Below are 23,591 nucleotides of genomic sequence, written 5' to 3'. Positions count from 1 at the left end.
GGGATTGTTGGTTCTACCAGTTTGTTCTTCAGTAGTCACTAGAATTAACCATAATAATAGCTTGCATTTGTATAGTATAGTCTAATTTACAAAGTGCCTTTATGACATTATCTCATTTGATCCCACTGACAACCCTGTAAGGTAGACAAGACAGGTATAATTATCCCACTTTATGGATGAGAAAACTGAGAGTTGGAGAAGTAAAACGGCTTGATCAAGCACATTGTTATTAGGGGGTCTGGCCTAAAAATCAGATGTTTTCAATAAGAGAGCTTTGCAAAGCTCCCACAGCTAAGTAGGACTTGAATCCCAGTGAAGCCTCCAGCACTAATGCTTTTGACCATGATGGTCTACTAGTCATTCAACAAACATTTGTTGAATGAACAAACATTTGTTGAAACAAGAGGATGTCTTGTTTTCTCATTGTAACTACTGCTCATTGTAACTACTCCAGGCAGTACTTACTGGAGCTCACTGTAAGCACTCATTAGTGAAGGCATGCTTGGTAAAGGCTTTCAGATACCTCTCTATACCTCAGTAAACACAAGCCTATGGCCTAATTCCAGAGTCCCCATAAGCACTAATTGCAGAGAAGAGGAGTTAAGAGGATATTGACACACAGCCCAAGGACAACCTCAGCCTTCAGGCTTTGTTTGGGCTGTGAGAATGGTGTGCTGCATTTCCAGCCTGAGTCTAATAGGAGGTGAGGAAACCAGATAAAGACCCCCCCCCCAAGTCTTCTGAGTTGTTGTCTCCCTTCTCCTGTTAAGCATTTTTTTTTCTTAAAAACTAGTAGCAGCTGTTGGCTAGTCTTGAAAACTGTCCAAGATTAGAGAGAGGATGTCACAAAGTACACAATGCCTCCTTGGGGTTGGACGCTGGGTCAGGCGGCTCACCGGGGCAGCTCCATAAATAGCACCTGTGACGCGTGAAAGGGGAGGTGGGTCAGGAAAACATGCTCACCCTCCTTGGTGATCATAAACCAGTGAGTCTAAATGATGAGTGTTGGAAACAAGATAATTCTTGTTATAAGGTCTAACGCTGAGGGTCCCTTCAAGAACAAATGAGTTGTTTAGGACTTTCTGTTCCTCGTTCCTCACTCCCCTTTCTTTCTAACCTGCCTGGTTCTAAGGCCCCCGACTAACATGCCTATTCTATCCCATCTGCAGATGATATTATATAAGAATCCAGACTTGAGTTTTTCTATTTATAGAAGACAGTTGTGCTGCTTTAGCGGCTGCAGGAACTAAAGTTTTGTTCCGGGTTATGTTACGCATGAAAAACTTACAGAAATGTGCTTGTTCTCAAATGTTCCTACCACTCCTGCCCATCACATCAGAAAACCCTCTCTGAGTAACATCTCCCTCTCCCAGGCCCTTTTATAATTAAACACATTTTTTTCTGATTACAAAAGTATTTTGTACCAGATACAAGTTTCAAAGACTGTATAAATGTGTATCTAGAAATGGAAAAGTGCCTCTAACTCTCTAGCCCAGAGATAACAACTATCAACAGTTGTTGAGTTTTTTAGTTTGGAGGCTCTTGTAATGATTAATGGGAATGGTAGAGTACTGACAGTAGATATGTTTGGCGAGGAGGAGACAGAAACAAACAGAAAAGTTTCAAAGCAAAATCATCAGAAGGTGGGAAAAGAGGAAGGTGAAGAAAATTAGCCTGTCTTTCAGCCTGGGTGATTGGAAGGAAGGTATTTCATGGGATGACCCAGGGTGGATCTCAGGCTGAAGAAAAGAATAAGCAAAGATGTTTAGTCTGTTAGGCCTTCGTGGTCACCTTATGTCAATTATCATCCTTCTAGAAGCCATGGTTATAGACCAGTGGTAGTCAACCTGGTCCCTACCGCCCACTAGTGGGTGTTCCAGCTTTCATGGTGGGTGGTAGCGGAGCAACCAAAGTATAAATAAAAAGATAGATTTAACTATAGTAAGTTGTTTTATAAAGATTTATTCTGCCAAACTTAGCGAAAATCTGACATAAAGTACTTGGTAAGTAATTATTATTATATGCTTTAACTTGCTGTAACTCTGCTTTATAAATTTTATAAAGTAAAGTTACTTCCCTACTTTATAAATCACCATTACTGTGGAATTGGTGGGCGGTTAGAAAATTTTACTACTAACAGAGATACAAAAGTGGGCGGTAGGTATAAAAAGGTTGACTACCCCTGTTATAGATGCTCAAAAGCCTTCAGTTAGCCTTCCAGATGTGCTGTTTAGTATTCCCCATGAAGACCGTAGAAAAGACTGACTCACCTATTTGAAGAATCTAACATTTTCAATTATCACCTCCAAGCAATCGCCCAGAACATTTTAGTTCTGGAATCTACATTTTCTATAAACATACCCATAACCTTCTCAAGGTTTAAACATTCTCTAATTAATGCAAAATTAGCTTCAACAAAATGTAATTTGAGCCAAACACACAGCTTAATGGTTAGGTAAGATGAAGACTGTTTCTAAAATGAAGACTGTTTCTAAATTAGAAATGTGAATTCTGCCAGCCTACTTTGGGAATACATGATCTAATAATTAATAGCAGATCAAGAGTCAAGCTTTTGATCCTGTCACTCTTGCCACTAGTAATATTGCTGGTACTCAATGTTGTGTGTATTAACCAGGAAAATTCCCAATTTAGGACCTTGACAAACAGGTCCCACTTGTTTTTCCCTTCCTAATCCAGCATCCTGACAGATAGCACGCACTATTAGGGCTATTAAGTAGGCTGTCCTGATGCCGGTTCTTATGCATCTGAATGAGGCCGGTGAGCACAGTCAGCCCTGGCCCTGCTGACTTCTGAGTGGGAGGCTAATTGCAGCTCACAAGCAGCTTTAGGTCCTCAGCGGCTCCCCGCCCTGGGGGTGCCCCTCCAGTGCGGTTTGCAGTGGGGGTGATGATTGCTGCACCTGTACAGCTTGTTCTTTGTCACCATCACAAAAGGATCTTAAGAGTGTAGAGATAATATTGTTGCTGCTACTTGGTTCTTTTATTTAATTTTACTTTCCCATTTCAGTTATTTAATGTTGGCTTAACTAAAACAAAGTTTAAATTTTCTCAGCATACTTCAAAGGGATAGAACAAGCACCAAGGAAAAGTAAAGGGAAAGAAGGCAGGTTTTAGCACTGCTAAAGGCACCAAGCAAAGACTAGAAAAGAAGCCTCATTACTAGTGTTGCCTCTCCGTAGCAAAAGCCAAGCAGCAAGCCCACAGCTCCTAGTCAGCCACTCCATCACGAGAATCAACAACCCATACTCGGCAGTGTGCTGCCCTCCCGGCATCTTCTGGATATTGGGTTGAGTACATTGAAGGTAGGCTAAGTTAAGCTATAATGTTTCGTAGGTTAGGTATATTAAGTGCATTTTCGACTTAATGATATTTTCAATTTTCAGTGGGGTTATTGGGACTTTGTAAATCTGAAGAGCATCTGTGCAGGCAGTGTGATCTTTTGTTAGGATGTTGTCATCTGAATGGAAAGGCCTGGGGTAAAGTCAGTTGTGACCTGGGCAACTCAAGCTCGTTGATTATCTAGAGAGTTTAACCAGATGGTGGCACTAATTAAGTCCAGTCATCAGATTTTCCAGGAAGGGTTGTCCCCTTTAAAGGGTCATAAACTGAATTACAAGTACATCAAGATATAATGAAATGCTGAGAGACTAATTTAGCATGCTCATGAGAGACATGTATATGGAAACTAAAGATCCACTTACTCCTTCCCACTGAGAAATATAACTAGACAGCATATTGGACATGTCAACCAATTCACTGTGTTATCAGCTGTGAGGGGGAAAAACACAGAGATTGAAACATAACTGCAGAATCCTGGACATACATTGTCAAGACTGTATACCTAAGGCTTTTATCATACTTTTAGTTTTCTAGGAATAGACCCAGCCTCATCACACTTACCTTTTGAAACGTGTTTTCAACTTTTGACTTTAACTAGTTTTCAATAGGTCTGCCTTTATGTGGTTAGTAGAAATGCTTGTTTTAGAAGGGGCGAATTTGGCCCTGGCTGGGTGGCATCATTCTGAAGCATAGATGTTGACGGCTTGATCCCCGGTCAGGGCACATACAGGAGCAGATCAATGTTCCTCTCTCTCTCTCTCTTTCCATTTCTCTCTCACTAAAATCAACAAATGAAATTAAAACAAGGGGGGGGGCAAGTTTACGACTCTCTCTTATGTCATTTCCTTAGTTACTCAGATTATGCCTTACGTTTTGTTTCTTAACCGTGTTGTTCTCAAGTTCTGAGCTGAGTCCCTTGTGGGGGAAACACTGGCAGCTCACTCCTGTACTCACTCTAGCGTGTCCAGCCACTGAATGGGAAGCTGTGCTAGATGACCTTTATGGTCCTTCCGCACTCTGATTCTACGGTCGTTTGAATCGATTAATGGGGGAATGAAGCAAAGGGTAGGAAAAGTTGGATAGCTGAGACAAAGGATAAGGGGAAGACTGATTTGATTTAATGAACTAGAGAAATTATTTTTACTGAGTACAGAAATATGGAATTATATGTGTGGAGTTTTCTCTCCTTTCATGTTCACAAGCAAACACCACTTTTGGCAGCCGTAAATACAGGGAGGCTCTCCTATGAGACAAACGAGGCAGCTGCTCAGACCTGTGCCTGTGCAGTGTCCTCCTCTAGGGAAGGGCCTGGGCACCTTGTGCTGGATCACCTTAAACACTTTCTGATCCCAGGCCAAAATTGGTTTGACCTCGATTTCATTCAGCAAAATAGCTTGCTCTCTCCAGTCATTCGTTTGTTCAAACAACTTTTATTGAACACTAGGCCAGATGTTGGCATAGAAAAATAAGTAAATATTATCCACTCATAGTTTAGGGAAGAAGAAAGAGGTAGAAAGGATGGTTTCAAAACAGAAAGTTTTGAGTTTTGTTAAAGAAAGGAGACCCTGACTGTGATTCCGCATGCACCCATCCTGCATGCACCCTGACTGTGATCCACCCGGCAACTCTGTCTTGGGCCAATGCTGGAGTACCAAGCTATTTTTAGGGCCTGAGGCTGTCACGCTCCACAGAGCCATCCTCAGCAACCTGGCCATGAGCCAATCAAGCCACTGGCTGTTGGAAGAGAAGAGGAAAAAAGGAGAGGGAGAAGCAGATGATCACTTCTGTGGGCCCTGAGCAGGGAATCGAATCTGGAATGTCCATATGCTAGGCCAACTCTCTATCTACTTAGCCACTGGCCAAGGCTGACTTTGCATTTATTTCAATGTACCTTTTTTTTGTGACAGACAGAGAGAGGGACAGATAGGGACAGACAGACAGGAAGGGAGATAGATGAAAAGCATCAATTCTTCATTGTGACACCTTAGTTGTTCATTGATTGCTTTCTCATATGTGCCTTGACCCAGGGAGGGGGGCTACAGCAAACCGAGTGACCCCTTGCTCAAGCCCACGACCTTGAGCTCAAGCTGGTGAGCCTTGCTCAGACCAGATGAGCCTGTACTCAAGCCAATGACGTCAGGGTTTCGAACCTAGTTCCTCCACATTGCAGTCCGACATTCTATCCACTGCGCCACCGCCTGGTCAGCTATTTCAATGTGCTTTTTAAATTTCTCTTGAGACTTTCTTTTCAACCCAAAAATTATTTATTTATTTATTTATTTATTTTCACTTTAGTGCTTTCATCATGGGAAATTCCAACAGCTTTAGGAGCCCCTGTTGATGAAAAGTAAACATATATTTCTTAAAAATCACTATAACACACAGCCATTGATTTTTGCTTACATCATCAATACTATGACGACTTTAAAATGATATGAATACAGTCGTCCCTCACCATATCGCGGTTCACTTTTCGCGGTCTCACTGTACCACAGATTTTTAAATTGTATATATCTAATTTTGTATTGCGGATTTTTCACTATATCGCAGGATTTTGCAGTATATAGGTATTTTTATATATTTATTATTTTACTTATTTTTGTGGTAAAATAAGCAAAGTAGGTATGGGAAAGGTTTATAAGAGTGTAGGGAGGGCTTATAAAGCCTTAAAATATATGTAAATAATAAAATAAATATAAGCTCGCTATTTCACAGATTTTCACCTATTGCGGGGGTTCTGGAACCTAACCCCCCACGATAGACGAGGGACCACTGTGTCTCTTCATAGCCTGGACACCTGCCGACTGTGGAGCGCGGCTCGGTCGGCAGGGCTGCGCAGTGCCTTGTGTCTGCCCGCCTCCTCAAAGTCCTGTTCACCAGCTCCAGGAGGCTCAGCTTCTGGAGAAACTGAGGTATGTTTAAAAGTAACCCAGGGATTATTTAGATAATTTTTGTTTAGTTTCCATGCGCTTGAAGATTTTTCTGTAATCTTTCTGTTATTCTAATTTGGTTTCATTGTGGTTTTGCTGAAGTTTGTTTCTACGGCCCAGGATATGGGCTTGGTGTATGATCCATGGGCACTCGCAAAATGTGTACCCTATTGTTGTGGGGTGGAATAGTCTATAGGTATTCATTTAGGTACTGTGGGTTGATGGTGTTGCTGAGTTCTATATTCTTGCATATTTTTTGTCTACTTTTGTCTATCAATTGGTGAGAGGTATATTAAAATCTTCAACTATAATTTGGAATTTGTCCATTTCTGCTTTTAGTTTTAGTTTCACATGTTTCGCAGCTCCGTTGTTTGGTCCATACACATTTAGGAATTCTATGTCCTTTTGGTGTGGTGCATCTTTTATCATTACATATTGTCTCTCTCTGTCTTTCACAGTTTTATTGGGTTGGGAAATAAGTTCGTAGTGTTTTTATATTTTCTTTTGTTTTACAACGATTTGTTTGCTGTTTGGCAAAGGGTAAGTATTCATTCGATAAAACTTTCTGCTCTACAAAACTATGTTAATTGTATTTTTGAGTTATTTAATTTTTTATTAGTTTTGAGGCTTAGAAATGGAATACCCAGGAGGCAAAAATCAACATTTTCGACACCTGCTCTTCTTTGCTTTTCATTGAGGTCAAAAAGCTGCCGAAGCAGCCCGGGACATTTGCAACGTGTATGGAGAAGATGTCATAGGCGAGTCTACAGCACGGAAATGGTTTGCAAAGTTCAAAAATGGCGACTTTGACGTCTATGACACGTGCTGCAGTGGAAGGCCTTCTGAATTTGATGAAGAACTGGGAAATGCTCGAAAAGAATGCCACGGTCAACAAGGAGCTCTACATTGCCCAGCTACACCGCATGAATGAGGCTATTCGACTGAAAAGACCTGATCTACATGGTCAAACCATACTCCTTCACAACAACGCCAGGCCCCATGTTGCACAAGTCGTCAAAGCTGCACTCCAAGAGCTCGAATGGGAGGTCCTTCAGCATCCGCCGTATTCTCTGGACCTTGCACTGACCGATTACCATCTTTTCCGCTCCCTGTCAAACCATATGAAGGGTGTTACCTTCGATAACAAAGAGGTCCTTAAAAACTGGCTCAACAACTTCTTTGACACCAGACCAGGTGATTTTTGGCGGAATGGCATCAACAAATTGGTCGAGAGGTGGGAAGAGGTTGTAAACAGCAACGGCGAATATATAATTGATTAACTTATTGATATAATTATTGTTTTTTGTTTAAATAAAAGTCTTCGGTAAAAACGCTACGAACTTATTCCCCAACCCAATATTTTTACTTGAGTCTACTTTATCTGATACTAGTATGGAAATGCATGTTTTCTTTTGATTAATGTTGGCATATCTTTTTCTATCTCTACTTTCTACCTGCCTATACTTTTATATTTGAAGTGAGTTTCTTATAGACAACATGTAATTTGATAATGTTTTTAAATTCACTCTGCTTGTCATTTGATTGGTGTATTTAGACCATTTACATGTAATGTAATCATTAATATGTGAGGTCATAACTTGCCATTTTATTTTTATTTTCTATTCATTCTGTTTCATTTCTCTGGTTTCATTTTTATGCTTTCATTCAGTTACTTGTCAATTTATTCTTTTTAACTCAGTAAGAGGAAGGGAAGCAGAGAGACAGAATCCCTCACATGCTCCGACTGGGATCCACCCAGCATGCCTACTAGGGGGCAATTCTCTGCCCATCTGGGGTGTTGTTCTGTTGCTGAGCAACTGAGATCTTAGCGCCTGAGGTGGAGGCCATGGAGCCATCCTCAGCACCTGGGGCCAATTCACTCCAATTGAGCCATGGCTGCAGGAGGGGAAGAGAGAGACAAAGAGTGAGAGAGAAGCGAAAGGGGTAGGGGTGGAGAAGCAGATGGGTGTTTCTCCTGTGTGCCCTGACTTGGAATCGAACCTGGGACTTTTACATGCCGGGCTGACATTCTACTACTGAGCCAAATGGCCAGGGCCAATTTATTTCATTTTTATTATCTGTAGCAATTTTTTTAGTATAATATTTTTTGTATAGCCTTTTAGTGGTTATTTAAGGTATTATATACACATAATTTATCTACTGGTATTATCACTTTACCAATGTGAATGTTATGAATGATTGAATTATAAATGAAATTCTTTCCAAAGTCTGCAACATTTAACTACAACACATTACCTCTGTACCTCTGGTACCTAATAAGCTCTTGATGTCATTGAAGTCCATATTTCAGACCTTCCTCATGTCTCAGAGGTACCCGCCTATAAAACCCAGGCTGTCACCTCCATAGGAAAACGAAGTTCACTAAAATGTTACCTAGAAAGTTACCAATTGTCCATGTTGATGAGCAAAGGAATAGACTAGATAATTAAAATCCAGATTGAACTTGCAAAATTACAAATTTTAGCTTTATATGACAACCTGTTAAACTTTCAAGAGGAAACTTAAAAATTGTATTACTCAAATTTCAACTGCTGATTTTATTCTTTTGCTAATATTTAATATAAAAGGAGAAATGGGTTATAAAGGACTCATTTTGGGTCATCAAGCTGCAGGTACTTTGAGTGTGGCAATATGAATTGGCAGTTTGGCTTTACAACATTTACGACTTGGGTGTGAGAGAGGTAGAGTTGAATCGCAGCTTTGCTATTTACAAGCCATGTGACAAAGTATTTAACTTTTTGGATACCTTGTTTTTTAATTTGTAAAGGGTGGTCAATCACTTTTCCTGCAAAAGTTTGTGAGGATTAAATAACATATAATGTATGTAAAAGGCCTAGCCTGGAGAAAGTGATCAATAAAAATGAGTTCCCTTGCTATGTCCTTATTTTCATAGAGAAAAATCAAATAATTGTATGTAAGTGTATGAATTACCAAAGTAGGCTTCTTGCATCAACTGAGCTTTGTATTTGTTGACACTATCCTGACATATAAGTACAAGGTTGCTATCAGAGAACAGAAGGATATGCTAGGTTTTTAATATTCTGGTAGCATTCAAGAAGAATGCTTAAAGAGCTTAAAAACACACACACACATTGGCCCTGGCTGGTTGGCTCAGTGGTAGAGCGTCGGCCTGGCGTGCAGAAGTCCCGGGTTCGATTCCCGGCCAGGGCACACAGGAGAAGCGCCCATCTGCTTCTCCACCCCTCCCCCTCTCCTTCCTCTCTTTCTCTCTCTTCCCCTCCCACAGCGAAGCTCCATTGGAGCAAAGATGGCCCGGGCACTGGGGATGGCTCCTTGGCCTCTGCCCCAGGCGCTAGAGTGGCTCTGGTCGCAGCAGAGTGACCCCCCAGAGGGGCAGAGCATTGCCCCCTGGTGGGCAGAGCGTCGCCCCCTGGTGGGGTGCCGGGTGGATCCCGGGCGGGCGGATCCCGGTTGGGCGCATGAGGGAGTCTGTCTGTCTCTCCCCGTTTCCAGCTTAAGAAAAAAAAACAAACATACACACACACACACATTTACTGCCTGATAGAGTGTTGGCCTGAGATGCTGAGGACCCCGAGGTTTGAAACCCCGAGGTTATCGGCTTGAGCAAGGGGTCACTGGCTCAGCTGGAGTCTCAAGGTCAAGGCACATATAAGCAAGCAATCAATGAACAACTAAGGTGTTGCAACTATGAGTTGATGCTTCTCATCTCTCTCCTTTCCTGTCTGTCCCTGTCTATCCCTCTCTCTCTCACTTGCTAAACACAAAACAAAACAAAAATTTACTGATCACTGACTATATGATAAGCAGAGGGTGGGCAATTTGACATCTAACATCATGGCTTCCTTTCATTGCACCCACCGTGTCATCCAGAGATGAAGAGTCAAAAGAGAACTGACCTGAAATAAGTCTGGGATCCAGACTGGAGTTGTCTAGGTAATTGTTTGACCTTGAAGAAGTTACTTAGCTTCCATATACTTCAGTTTCCTCATCTATTAAATGGGGCTAGACCAGTCCTTAGGAAGTTGTGAAGGTGAATTAGGTCATGTCCATAAAAACGCTCAAGATCTTTGAAAGAAGAGCTTTTATAAACCTATAAATGGCATAATTAAATGTCATTACTACCATTATTATTGTTGATGACAGGGAATCACTCACACATGCAAACTTCAGAGTTGAGAATATTTGTAACAAGGAATGTGAACCTGAAGACTCTCCTATGAAGCATGTCTTTCCCCACTCTTGTTTTGCTGGCTTAAACGACCTCACTACCACAGAAGTACTTTTGCTTGTAGAATTGGCATTTTATTGCCAGCAAAAAATTGTGTCTACCAAGTCCCCTGAGCCATCACCCCTCTCTTTAACAATGGTTAGAGGGGTTCTTTGGATGTGTCTTGAGTGGAACTAGAAAGATTTTCACCTACCTATAGCTCTGACTATAACACAACACCTTCTTTAATAATATAAACAGCTAACAGTAATATAGTACCCACTGTATTCCAGGGACAGGGCTAAGAGTTTATCTGCATTATGTCATTTAAATTTTACAAGAGCCTGGAACACACTTGGCTCTCTTACTTTCTTTAGTCTCTACTCAAAAGGCACCTATTAAGGAAGTTTTTCAGACCTATATAAAAGAGTAACCTGCTCCTTCACCCCCTACCCCATTCTTCTACATGGCTTTATTTTTCTCCAGTCAACCATCTGACTAGTCATCATTTGACATAATTATGTTTCTTGGTATATTCTTTGTCTCTCCCAAAAGGATGCAAGGTATGTAAGGACATGATATTGTTTTGTGAACTCTATCCCCAACATCTAATACAGGGCCTGAGCCTGACCTGTTGTGGCACAGTAGATCAAGTGTCAACCTGGAATGCCGAGGTCGCCGGTTCAAAACCCTGGGCTTGCCTTGTCAAGGCACATATGGGAGTTGATGCTTTCTGCTCCTCCCCCAATTCTCTCTCTCTCTGTCTCTCTTCTCTAAAATAAATAAATAATAATAATAATAATAATAATAATTTAATACAGGGCCTGACACAAGAATGGGTGCTCAAGAAATACTTGTGTGTAAATTAATGACCTTGTGAGTTAGGTAAGATTATACTCTTTTACTGATTTTTGAAACAGAGGCTTCAAGATTTGCTCATGGCTACAATAAATGGCAGAGCTGAGACTGGAAACAAAGTCAACTTGACTCTAGTATGATCGCTAACTATTGACTGCATGCCCGCTGCCTTCGAGGACAGTCACAAAGGTGATACTTTATTGCTGTGGCATGTTTCTGTCAGAAGAGTCATGTGGGCAATAGAAATGAGAGAAAGGCAAAGGATGTGTCTAAAGTGTCAGATAAACGGAGGGAAGGGGGAATAAAAGAGTCCAGTAGATTGTCTCTTTCTCTCCTTCTAACACCTTTCTTACCTGAAAAAGTCAACTTTTTCTTCAGGCCCAGCTAAGAAGACCTGTAGTTTCAGGGGCCCCACATCTCCTTTCCCTTGTCTACCTTCTATATTCTCAGTTTTCTGGAGCCACAAGTTTCTATAAGAAAAAACAGGGAAAAAATAACATTTATTAAGCATTTAAAATGCATTGTCACTGCTAGGCATGCTACGCTCTTTTTCTCTACTACACACCAATATATAGGCAGTGGGTATTTTAAATCCACATTTATAGTTGAGAAAACTGAGCTCAAGGAAGCTAAATATTTACTCCAAGGTGTCTCAGCCTGACTTCAAAGCTCATGTTCTATATCTATATAAATCAGGGGTAGTCAACCTTTTTATACCTACTGGCCACTTTTGTATCTCTGTCAGTAGTAAAATTTTCTAACTGCCCACCAGTTTAAATCTATCTTTTTATTTATACTTTGGTTGCTCCGTTACTGCCCACCATGAAAGCTGGAATGCCCACTAGTGAGCGGTAGGGACCAGGTTGACGCCACTGATATAAATTAATGAAGACAGAAACTAGAGTAAACCCATTGGGATTTTTTGACTAAGATCTCATTTAGTCTACTAGGAGATCAATGACAAATACCAGTTACTGAGTATTATGGACACTCAAGATCGCAGGGATGGCACCCTCAGTGAAAAACGGCAAGATGGGTACCGCCATACTTGGTTGAGCTATGTCCTCATTGTCCTCTACACTTGGTCCTTGGATGTTCTTCTATGTGGGAAAGACCAGGGTCCAGGGCTAGGCATTCTGTACCCTTGAGCCTTTACTCTCTCTAGGTAGGATGCTTATTTCTGGGAAAGATAATCCTGGTTAAAAATAGATTATCCTAGGAGTGTGGTAAAGTTAGGCTGTGAGAAAATGGATCTTAATCTGGAAGATAAAAAGGAAAGAATGTTGAGGGAAGGTAGCCCTGAAAAAGGAAAGGTGGTTATGCTCCAGGGACAGGACTGGATTGAACCTGACACTTTCCTTCCCTCTATTTTCTTCCCATCTTAACCCCCTCCTACCCCATTCCCTTGAGCACATCTTACACACTTTCTGTGCCGCCTCTCACCATCCCTACGCCCACCAACCTCCCAACCCTCTCTACCTCCCACCTTGCCTTATAAAAGTACCCCTCTGATGAAAACAGGCTCTGGGGGAACTACAAATGCCTAATAAAGAAAAGCTGCCAACCACTCTGGGAACTCGGGCAATGGAAATTGAAAACAAAGCTAACAGACCTTGGAAGAGATTTTAAACAGGGGAGGGAATGTGGTCAGAACATTTTTAAAACATGCACCTTTGTTTGACTTGATGTTTTAAAGCAGTCTATAATTCTTTGGCTACAACCCAAAAAACCGAGAATTTAAAAACTGGAAGTTTTTTATTTTCTTTAAATACCAATAAATAGATTGGTGTTTTGGTATTTAAAAACAGCATGGTATCCTTGTATATGGAAAACTAGTTTTGTAATTACCAGCTATCTTTCTTTTTCCATACCTGAAGGATTTCTTTTACCTTGAAAACTTACAGAAAAAAGTAATTAATGATGAAAATGCAAAGAGCAAGGTGTATTCTAAAATGAACAATTGACAGTTTAAGAATTATTAAAACATATTTAGATATGCATAAATTTCATTTACTATAAAGACACACCTTTAGAATGATTCTGGGGCTAATTACATAACTCAGACATCTTTTGAAATGCTCTAAAAGCTAAAAGTTTGTGGTGTTTTTGTTTTGTTTGTTTTGTTTTGTAACTTGTTTCTTGTAAGATCTAACCTGACCTGAATTCATTTAGTTGCAAAACCTGAACCAAGCTTAGATGTTGTATGGCTATTTGTAGTCTGTATTTCCAACTCAGTATGAATATTCACGTTTTGCTGTAGAAATAATGTTTAATTACAATAATAGGTCTTGCTGTCTACCCCACCAAAGTGTTATAAAATATATAAGGTCTACGGGAAAGTTCTGTCCGTTTTTGGACTAAAACAAAATACAAATTCTTCTGACTTAATTCATGTGGCACCCATCTTGAATATTTCCACACCAATCCTAACTTCCGAATATGGTCCGAAATGGTTTGCTGAGCTGAATTAAGCCTTTCTGCGATCTCCGATGTTGTCAGAAAAGGATCTTGCTCCAACATGGTCTTAACAACATCGTCATTGATCAAAGATGGTCGCCCAGAACGTGTCTTATCAGAAAGGTCGAAATCACCTGTTTCGAATTTTTCGAACCATCTTCTGCATGTCCTATCAGAAACTGTACCTTCACCAAACACTTTCAATAAATTTCTACATGCTTCTGTAGCATTTCTTCCTTGTTGAAATTCATATACAATACAGTGGCGTAAATGAACTTTATCAGTAGCCATAGGTACACTATGGCTTCACACATAAGACTAACGTGAATCAACTTTGTTTTAGTTAATTTGCTACGTCAGTATGTATACATTAAGTGATAAAAATAGAGAGGCACACATGCGCCAAATAAACATGTGCTTACGTGTCAAAACTTGTTGTGATAGAAACGGACAGAACTTTCTGGTAGACCTTATACTTTATATGCACATGTTTTTCTCAAATCTAAAAAGTTCTGAATCCTGAAAACCTCTGGTTCCAAAGGTTTGGGATAAGAAATTGAGGGCCATCTTTCTCGATTCAGGTACTGTATTAATAGCTGCACAAAATGTTAAAGAAGAAAAATATCTTAGAGATCACTGAGTCCAGTATCTCCTCCTTTTTAAAAGGTGAAGACTAGTGTCTAAAGAGGCACTCCTTCCAAACACACAAATGGTACCTCATAAAGCTAGGACCAGTATTGCCAAATCATATCGCTGATTCTGGACAAATTCAGCCAGGGAGTGGCACCTGTGCTGTCCTGGCCTGAATCCTCCGCTTTCCGTGTCCTGATTCTGAACCTGGCTTTCACCTATCTTCTCCCAGAGGCTTAGAGAAGCACAGGCCATGCACAATTTTTGAGAATCTTGGTATGTTTTTTAAAAAGGTTAAAATACGATTACAAAAATTGTGGTCATTCTTACATTAAAAGGTTTTTAATAACAGTTTCATTAACATATAGTAAAAGCAACATAGTTTTGCTATGTGCAAAATAATTACAGGATTATCTTACTAAATTTATTAATATTATTTAAAATATTAATTGATAAAACATTATAGGCAGTATTGTCCAGCAGTGAAAAGCACATTTAAAATTGTATAATGTGCCTGACCTGTGGTGGCGCAGTGGATAAAGCGTTGACCTGGAATGCTGAGGTTGCCGGTTCAAAACCCTGGGCTTTGCCCGGTCAAGGCACATATGGGAGTTGAAGCTTCCTGCTCCTCCCCCCTTCTCTCTCTCTCTCACTCTCTCTCCTCTAAAATAAATAAATAAATAAAAATAATTTTAATAAAATAAAATTGTATAATGAACATTATCTTCTTTCAAGTCTATAAGTGTATCTCTAAGAGAGCCAACTATATATAACCTTATTTGGAGATAACATCAAAAGTCTCCCTGGACATTTGGCTCCATGGTAGAGCATCAGCCCAGCATGTAGATATCCCAGGTTTGATTCCCAGTCAGGGCACACTGGAGAAGCACTCACCAGCTTCCTCTGCCTCCCCCTCCTCTTCTCTCTCTCTTTTTCTCTTTCTTTCTCTCTCTCTCTTTCTCTCTCTTCTCCTCCTGCAGTCATGGCTTGACTGGAGTTAGTTGGCCTCAGATGCTGAGGATGGCTCCATGGCCTCCACCTCATGTTCTAAAAGAGCTTGGTTGCTGAGCAACAGAACAACACCCCAGATGGGCAGAGCATAGCCCCTTAGTGGGCTTGCCTGGTGGATCCCAAAGGGGGGGAGAGGGCATGCAGGAGTCTGTCTCTGCCTCCCCTCCTCCCACTGAGTAAAAAAACAACAACAAACATCAAAAGTCTATACTGGGCCCTGGCCGGTTGGCTCAGTGGTAGAGCGTCGGCCTGGCTTGCAAGGGGTCCCGGGTTCGATTCCTGGCCAGGGCACACAGGAGAAGCGTCCATCTGCTTCTCCACCCCTCCCCTTCTCCTTCCTCTCTGTCTCTCTCTTCCCCTCCCGCAGCTGAAGCTCCATTGGAGCAAAGATGGCCCGGGCGCTGGGGATGGCTCCTTGGCCTCTGCCCCAGGCGCTGGAGTGGCTCTGGTCGCAACAGAGCAACGCCCCGGAGGGGCAGAGCATCGCCCCCTGGTGGGCGTGCCGGGTGGATCCTGGTGGGGCGCATGCGGGAGTCTGTCTGACTGTCTCTCCCTGTTTCCAGCTTCGGAAAAATACAAAAAAAAAAAAATCTATACTGAAGGGCCTTGAACACGAGGCCCAGGCCCTGTGTTTCTCTGAAGCTGCCCAAAATTGGGTCTTTCAAGCATATATTTCTGTTGGTGAATTTATATTATTATGTTTTATTTCTACACCTAATAGTTAGAGAAAAGATCCCCATATATCAGGAGCCATGACTCTCCCTCCAGTTAAAATCCCTCTGGAGGCTTCTAGAATGTCAGTGACCCTTCTCAGTCTAAAGTCTATTGAAAAAAAGGCTGTCTTCTGAGCCAAGTACTGTCCGGAAGACTCTCCTCTTGCTCAAAAACCTTTTCCTCTTTGGTTGTTTCCTGCCTCTCACTGTAATTGTCTCTCTGGCAGAGGAACCACCTGCTCGGGTTCTCTGGGGGCTGAACATAGTCCACTGACCTGGGTTTTTCTCTTTAACTATTTCAAGTCTATCTCATACGGGTCATCATTCACTCGGTGCAGGCAAGGAGACTGAGGTTCAGAGTTCTGTATTTGCCAAGGTCTTATTGCTAGCAGATGGCACAGCAATGACATGAAAATCCATGCTATATTCCATTATGCTAGATAGGCCAGTGGTCTCTTCCATCTGATTTTATAAAACATTTGTAAATCATTGTTGAATCAGTTACATGTTACTTAACTCTGTTATTCTGTGGCCCACATTTCTCTTTCCCTCAAGGAATCCATAAAATGCTTTTCTAAGTGCCTTGAATTCTTTATGAAAAGCATAGTAAGTCCATAAAAAAATAAGATTAATTCCTAACGCAAGTGTGTTATTTTGTGTGTGTGTGTGAGAGAGAGAGAGAGAGAGAGAGAGAGAGAGAGAGAGAGAGAGAGGACAGATAGGGGCAGACAGACAGGAAGGGAGAGAGATGAGAAGCATCAACTCTTAGTTGCGACACATTAGTTGTTCATTGATTGTTTTCTCATATGTGCATTGATTGGTTGCAGAGCGAGTGACCTTTGAGCTCAAGCCAGTGACTTTGGGGTCATGTCTCTGATCCCACGCTCAAGTCAGCAACCCTGTGCTCAAGATGGTGAGCCCGCACTCAAGCCAGATGAGCCAGTGCTCAAACTGGCAACCTCGGGGTTTCAAACCTGGGTCATTTGTGTCCCAGTCCAACACTCTATACACTGTGCCACCCCTTGGTCAGGCATAAATTGTGTTCTTTTTTTTTTTTTTTAATTATTTTTATTTATTCATTTTAGAGAAGAGAGACAGAGAGAGAGAAGGGAGGGAGGAGCAGAAAGCATCAACTCCCATATGTGCCTTGATCTGGCAAGCCCAGAGTTTTGAACAGGCGACCTCAGCATTCCAGGTCGATGCTTGATCCACTGCGCCACCACAGGTTAGGCTAACTTGTGTTCTTGATTACCTATTGTCTACCAAGCCCTCTGGCTACCATGATTTATTCCAAGTAAACTGATATGGGATCCTAGTGATCAATTCTTCTTAGTAATTCATAAACCATTCCATTAACCTGCTATTCCAAGAATCTAGCCTAGGATGCACATTGAAGTAACTATAAGTTTGCAGAATCCAGCTTTTTCATTTTTTTAGAAATAAAACTATTTATACATCTTCAGGAAATTCTCATTCTCCCTGATACCTCAGAGAGATAACTAAAGTGGTTCAGCTCCCTCATCTTTAACTTCTTTCCATCCCTCCAACAAATCTAATTGTAGAGTACAACTGTATGAATATTTTGTTTAACTGTTTAATTTTACTGGTAATGCCTCTTCTTCTTAGTTATTACTTAGGCAACTATACTGACTGCTTTCTTTTCCCAGGGTCTGCCCAAATGAGAAATATCTCTCTGACTCCAGGGAAGACTTACTCTTGGATCTGGGATTTATATGTTTTATTGTATAAAGTCAAGCTCCTGTGAGTACAAAACAGCACTTTTCTGTTTAAGGTTACTGCAGCTGTTTTGTGGAATTTTTCTTTCTATTGCTGAATAACAAACCACCCCAAGGCTTAGTGAATTAAAATAACAATTTATCACTGTGTCTCCTAGTTCCATGCTGTTGACAGGCTCAGTAGGGAAGTTCTAATCTGGGGGTCTCTCAGATGGTTGCAGAGAGTACACCATGCCCAGAACAGGCTTCCTGGCATGTGACCTGTTTAGACCTGGCTGGACCTCATGATTAGAAGGGCCTCAGGCTGGGTTCAATATCTGCTGTTGCTATCTTTAATCTCTTAATACTTTTTGAACAGGGAGCCCAAAATATTCATTTTTTACTGGGTCCTACAAATTATGGAGCCAGTTTTGGCTAAGGCTGCAGTCAACTGAAGACTTTGACTAGGCCGGATATCCAAAATGCTCACTCATAAAGCTGACAGATGATGCTGGCTGCTGACTGGGAAATCCACTGAGGATGTCACCTGGAGTCCCCATGTATGATTTCTCTGTGTGGCCTGGGCTTCTCAAAGAATTTTAGGGTGAGTGGTCCAACAGTTGCAAGCAGGAGCTGAAATGCTTATGACTCTGCCTTGAAACACCCAGAATATCTTGTCACTTGCAACACATTTAGTTGGTCAAGCTAGTCATTAAGACCAGCCCGGATTGAAGGGTAAGTGCAACGGACTCCACCTCTTGATGGGAGCTGTAAGACCACATTGCAGAAGAGTGTGTGGGATGAGATGTTGTTGTGTTCACCTTTGGGAAACACATTCTGCCACAGAGCTATTTGGGACACGTCATTGCTTTGCTTGGCGCTCTGCCCCTCTCAGGCTTCCCTGCAAGCTCTGCCCTGCTGGGTAGGCATTTGTTACCAAGTGTGGATAGACAAGACACTTCTGGGTATTAGTCCTGCCTTTTGGGTGTCTTTTTTTTTTTTTTTTGTATTTTTCTGAAGCTGGAAACGGGGAGAGACAGTCAGACAGACTCCCGCATGGGCCCGACCGGGATCCATCCGGCACGGCCACCAGGGGGCGACGCTCTGTCGCGACCAGAGCCACTCTAGCGCCTGGGGCAGAGGCCAAGGAGCCATCCCCAGCGCCTGGGCCATCTTTGCTCCAATGGAGCCTTGGCTGCGGAAGGGGAAGAGAGAGACAGAGAGGAAGGAGAGGGGGAGGGGTGGAGAAGCAGATGGGCGCTTCTCCTGTGTGCCCTGGCCAGGAATCAAACCCGGGACTTCTGTACGCCAGGCCGACGCTCTACCACTGAGCCAACCGGCCAGGGCCTGGTGTCTTTTTAATATAATTAAAATGGGTCTTGCTCAGAATCTCTTCAAACCAAAAATGTGTCTATGAGAAGTGTGCTTAAGGAGGATTCTAATCTTAAATTAAGGTGGAGTAAAGGGCTGCTGGGAGCAACGACCTTTTGAGCTTTTGCCACAGTTCATGTTGAATAAAAATACTGAGCTTTTCTACATTACATCGCTAAAGCCTGAAGCCTTCAGATCCAAGACCTGAGGATAGAGATGAAAGAGAATGCTCAGTGTTTGATAATCCTGAAATAAATACCAATTCCACCACTTACCAGGCCGATAAACCTCTGAGAGTTTCAGTTTCTTTATTTATAAAGTGAGACTAATGATACTCCCATTAGGACTATTATGACGATTAAGTAGGATAATATACTAGGTATTATTAATAGGTACTGTTGTTTGTAGTATATCACTGTCTTTGATTCAAGTCATTCCCTTTTAGGCTTCCTTTGCCCTGGACAGTCATGGTTGAGTTCTTAGATCTGCCTAGATCCTCTGAGGTGACCTAATGGTACAGACATAATGAAAATAACCTAAAAATGGCATGGCCCTGCAGCCTCTGTACTAGACGGTGTTGTGTGAGGTGTTGGCTCCCATCTGTTAATGTTGAGGGCTGGCAAAACTAGTAGTGGCAATTAACATTTACGAAGCAGGTTACTTAAATGTGTTAAAAAAACTTGTCACTTAGGCCCTGGCCAGTTGGCTCAGTGGTAGAGCGTCGGCCTGGCATGCAGAAGTCCCAGGTTCGATTCCTGACCAGGGCACACAGGAGAAGCGCCCATTTGCTTCTCCACCCCTCCGCCGCGCCTTCCTCTCTGTCTCTCTCTTCCCCTCCCGCAGCCGAAGCTCCATTGGAGCAAAGATGGCCCAGGCGCTGGGGATGGCTCCTTGGCCTCTGCCCCAGGCGCTAGAGTGGCTCTGGTCACAACAGAGCGACGCATCGGAGGGGCAGAGCATCGCCCCCTGGTGGGCAGAGCGTCGCCCCTGGTGGGCGTGCCGGGTGGATCCTGGTCAGGCGCATGCGGGAGTCTGACTGTCTCTCCCCGTTTCTAGCTTCAGAAAAATACAAAAAAAAAAAAACTTGTCACTTAATCCTCACTACAACCCTATGAGGTAGGTACTGCTTTATTCCTAATATTAAAGATAAAGAAAGAGTAATTTGGCAAGAATAAGCAATTTGTGCAAAATCACTAGGGTGGTAAGTAGTGGGCCAGGATCCAAACTGAGGTCTCTTCAGCCCCAGTGTGCTTCACAATCCTGCTATATATAGCCTCCCAGATAAATTAAACTATTCACATATCTGACGCCTTCGCATGTGAACTGAGATCGCAGACTCTTGTTTGATGGCTGATTTGGGAGCTTAAAACCCTAATATTTTAACTAACTCTGATTGTAAGCAAGACCTCCTTTGGGAAAAGTTTCTAAGGTCATTTAATTTAGGCTGTTGGTATAAATTCCCTGGGAGCATTATTATCTCATGGTGGGCCAACCCTCGTGCTTGTGGCTGGGTCGCTTTCAGCAAGGCCTCTGCCACTTGGCATTTTTCCTGGCAGGCAGCCAAAGAGACCGAGTATTTCTCTGTTTTCTTTTACTTTCATCCTTAACCATTTCCTCTCAATATAAACAAAAATGGATTCAGGGATTTTACTAGTGGAAATCATTTCAAAGCTGTGCTGTGGGAAGTGTGTAGTTAGAGTGGCAAGGGAAAAAAGATGATTGAGGGAAAGAAGGAAACTATTAACAGAATTCAAAATCCCCTTGAGCTAGAAAGGTTCTAGTTTTAAAAGCTGCTTAAATTCCTCAAAAGAGAGGTGTTCTCTAAGTATAAAAGTATGGCCATGAACCTCTCAACAAGCCACGGAGAATCACTAAGGCGATTATTTATTTGTATTGTGTCCCCATTTCCTTTCAGCAAACATTCACAATGGCCTTCTCCTCCCTAACACTTAATTCCTAAATTTGATGAAAAGTCATAGAATTGGCTTAAATTTGGATCTGTTCTCTTCCCTCTTCTACTCATTTAGAAAAGGTGCAGGTAGCTCTTCATGAACAACAGAAATGATCACCTGACTTTAGTGACTCTCCCCAAGGGGAAACACTTTTTCCTGCTTAATTTTTTTTTTTTTTTTGAGAACTTAACTATAAGCCCTGCTCTGTTTTAAATGTTTTACATGGGTGAACTCATTGAATCCTCACAATCCTAAAAGATCCCTAACAACTACATCCCTATTTAGCAGATAAGGAAACAGGCTTAGAGAAGTTAAGAAATGAGTCCAGGTCACATGGTGATTAAATGGGGTCATGGTTTGTTGGGAGAGGGGGCTTTATTCCATGGCAGCCCAACAGAGTCAATTTCACACAGCTGAGATCAGGCTCTGCCACCCCCAACTCACTTGGGGGTGAGTATAAATGGCTTATACTGCCTATAAGTGCTTGAGGTCTCAATGTATGTATTTCAACTATTCCCAATGAAATCCATGACTTTATTATGCCCATGAGAAATTGTGTTCCAGTCCCTAATACACTTGCTACCCCACCTTGTTCAATAGGCTCAGAGCTCCTGGGCTTTTACTCCTGTAGAGGTCGGAAGGGATTCTATTTATTCATTGCCTCACTTGACACTCACACACAGGCAAGATGGCACAGTGTCAGAGCGCAGGCACTGGAACCATATTTTTCATTGTAGCTTTGCCGTTTATGCGCTCAGGGTCACACAGCTTGTTACTGAAACTTTCTGTGCCTCAGTTCCCTTATGTAAAATGGATTATTGATAACACTGACCTTACACACTTATTATGAGTTTTAAATGAGTATTAAATATATACTTAGAACTGTGCCTGGAATGCAGTAAATGCTAAGCATAAAGTATCATGAAACAAGTATTTAGAAAATAGAAGTATGCTAGGCACTGGAAAGAAAAGGACTTGTAATCTATTGGGAAATACAAAGCACATTCCTTCAATAGATCCACTTATGTGCTGAGCACCAGGTGCTGGGGGCAAACAGCTAAACAAAACACCCTCACTGCAAATATATATTTACAAACTACTAGAACAGGTAAATAAACAATGACAATTCAGTGTAATAAGTACTGCAAATGGAGTAGAAATAGGTAATTTTAGACACATGAGGGGACAGAGGGCATGATTTTGAGGGTCAGGGGGGCCTTCTTATAGGAAGTGAACTCAAGGTTAAGACCTGGTGGATGAGAAGGAATTAGCAACATGAATTACTAGAACAAGATATGAATTTTAAGGTGCATGAAGAACATGGAGCATATGCATGGCATACGGTTGAGTGAGTAGTCAGACATGGTTTGAGGGTTAGGCGTATAGGGTGGGAAACAAAGAAGGCTGGGGAGAAGATGGCACCAGATTACATAATGGAGAGCCATGAAAAGCTGTCAAGTCTAGGAGTGATATGATCAGATAATCCAGACCAGATGAGATTTTAAGTCTGGGCCAACAGTTCCAGTGATACTCTCAGAGAGAAATAAAGGCCTGCATTGGAGTCCTAGCCATAGGGATCTAGCAAAGGAAATGTTTGGGGGATAGAAGGAAGAATTAATAAACTGTAATGACTGACTAGAGCAGAATGGAAGAGCAGTAAGATCCTACGTTGCCCTGAAAAGTGGTATCCTAATAGCTATTAAAGGGACTTAGTTGGAAAAGTTTGAGAAGTACTGGTGGCATATTGGGAAGAACGTGAGTTTCTGGAGCTGAATGGAATTGAATTCAAATCCAGTCGCTACCCATTTGTTGGTTTCATGTTTAGTGAGGATAATCATCCTACCTCAAAGTTTGTTATATAATAACATGGTAATACATGTGAAGAATCTAGTACAGTGCCTGACACGTTGTAAGCAGTCAGTACACAAGAGTAGTGAGTATACTGGGATTAGAATATAGGATATGATCAAAGGTTCATGCCAGACAACCATGTTCCTTAGTCTTTTGGCTGTCAAAGATGCTTTTTATTAAAAAAAAATTTATTGGGATATAATTCACTTACCATCAATTTACCCATTTAAAGTTTAAAATTCATTTTTTTTAGTATATTCACAATAGTACAACCACCAGCACAATCTAAATTTAGAACAATTTATTCATCCTTAAAAGAAATTCTTCCTACTATCCCTCCACAGCCTTAGGCAGCCAGTAATCTACCTTTGGTTTTGGAGATTTGCTCTTAAGTATTTCAGGAGATCTGATCATAGTAGTTTCTACCTAGGCAATATGCAAAATTTTGTGTGCAATGTCAAGGAAATCAGACCCCCAGGTTAAAATTTAAAAGGAATACCCAATCTCTACCAAGTTGGCACTAGAGAAACTCCC

The 23,591-nt window shown here is 41.7% G+C and overlaps 1 long non-coding RNA gene across 1 annotated transcript in view; it reads right to left on the bottom strand.

The window, feature by feature from the left end:
• Positions 1-23,591, bottom strand: part of LOC136400237 (uncharacterized) — a 40,802-nt gene that overhangs the window by 9,600 nt on the left and 7,611 nt on the right. Inside the window, exon 2 of the long non-coding RNA XR_010750269.1 lies at positions 11,711-11,827. This is a non-coding gene — a long non-coding RNA (uncharacterized lncRNA). The remainder of the gene's footprint in view (positions 1-11,710; positions 11,828-23,591) is intronic.

The sequence above is a fragment of the Saccopteryx leptura genome, chromosome 3 (genome assembly GCF_036850995.1).
Source record: "Saccopteryx leptura isolate mSacLep1 chromosome 3, mSacLep1_pri_phased_curated, whole genome shotgun sequence".
NCBI lineage: Eukaryota > Metazoa > Chordata > Mammalia > Chiroptera > Emballonuridae > Saccopteryx > Saccopteryx leptura.
Note: the sequence above shows the minus strand (reverse complement) of the source record. Positions and strands in the feature narration are given on the sequence as shown.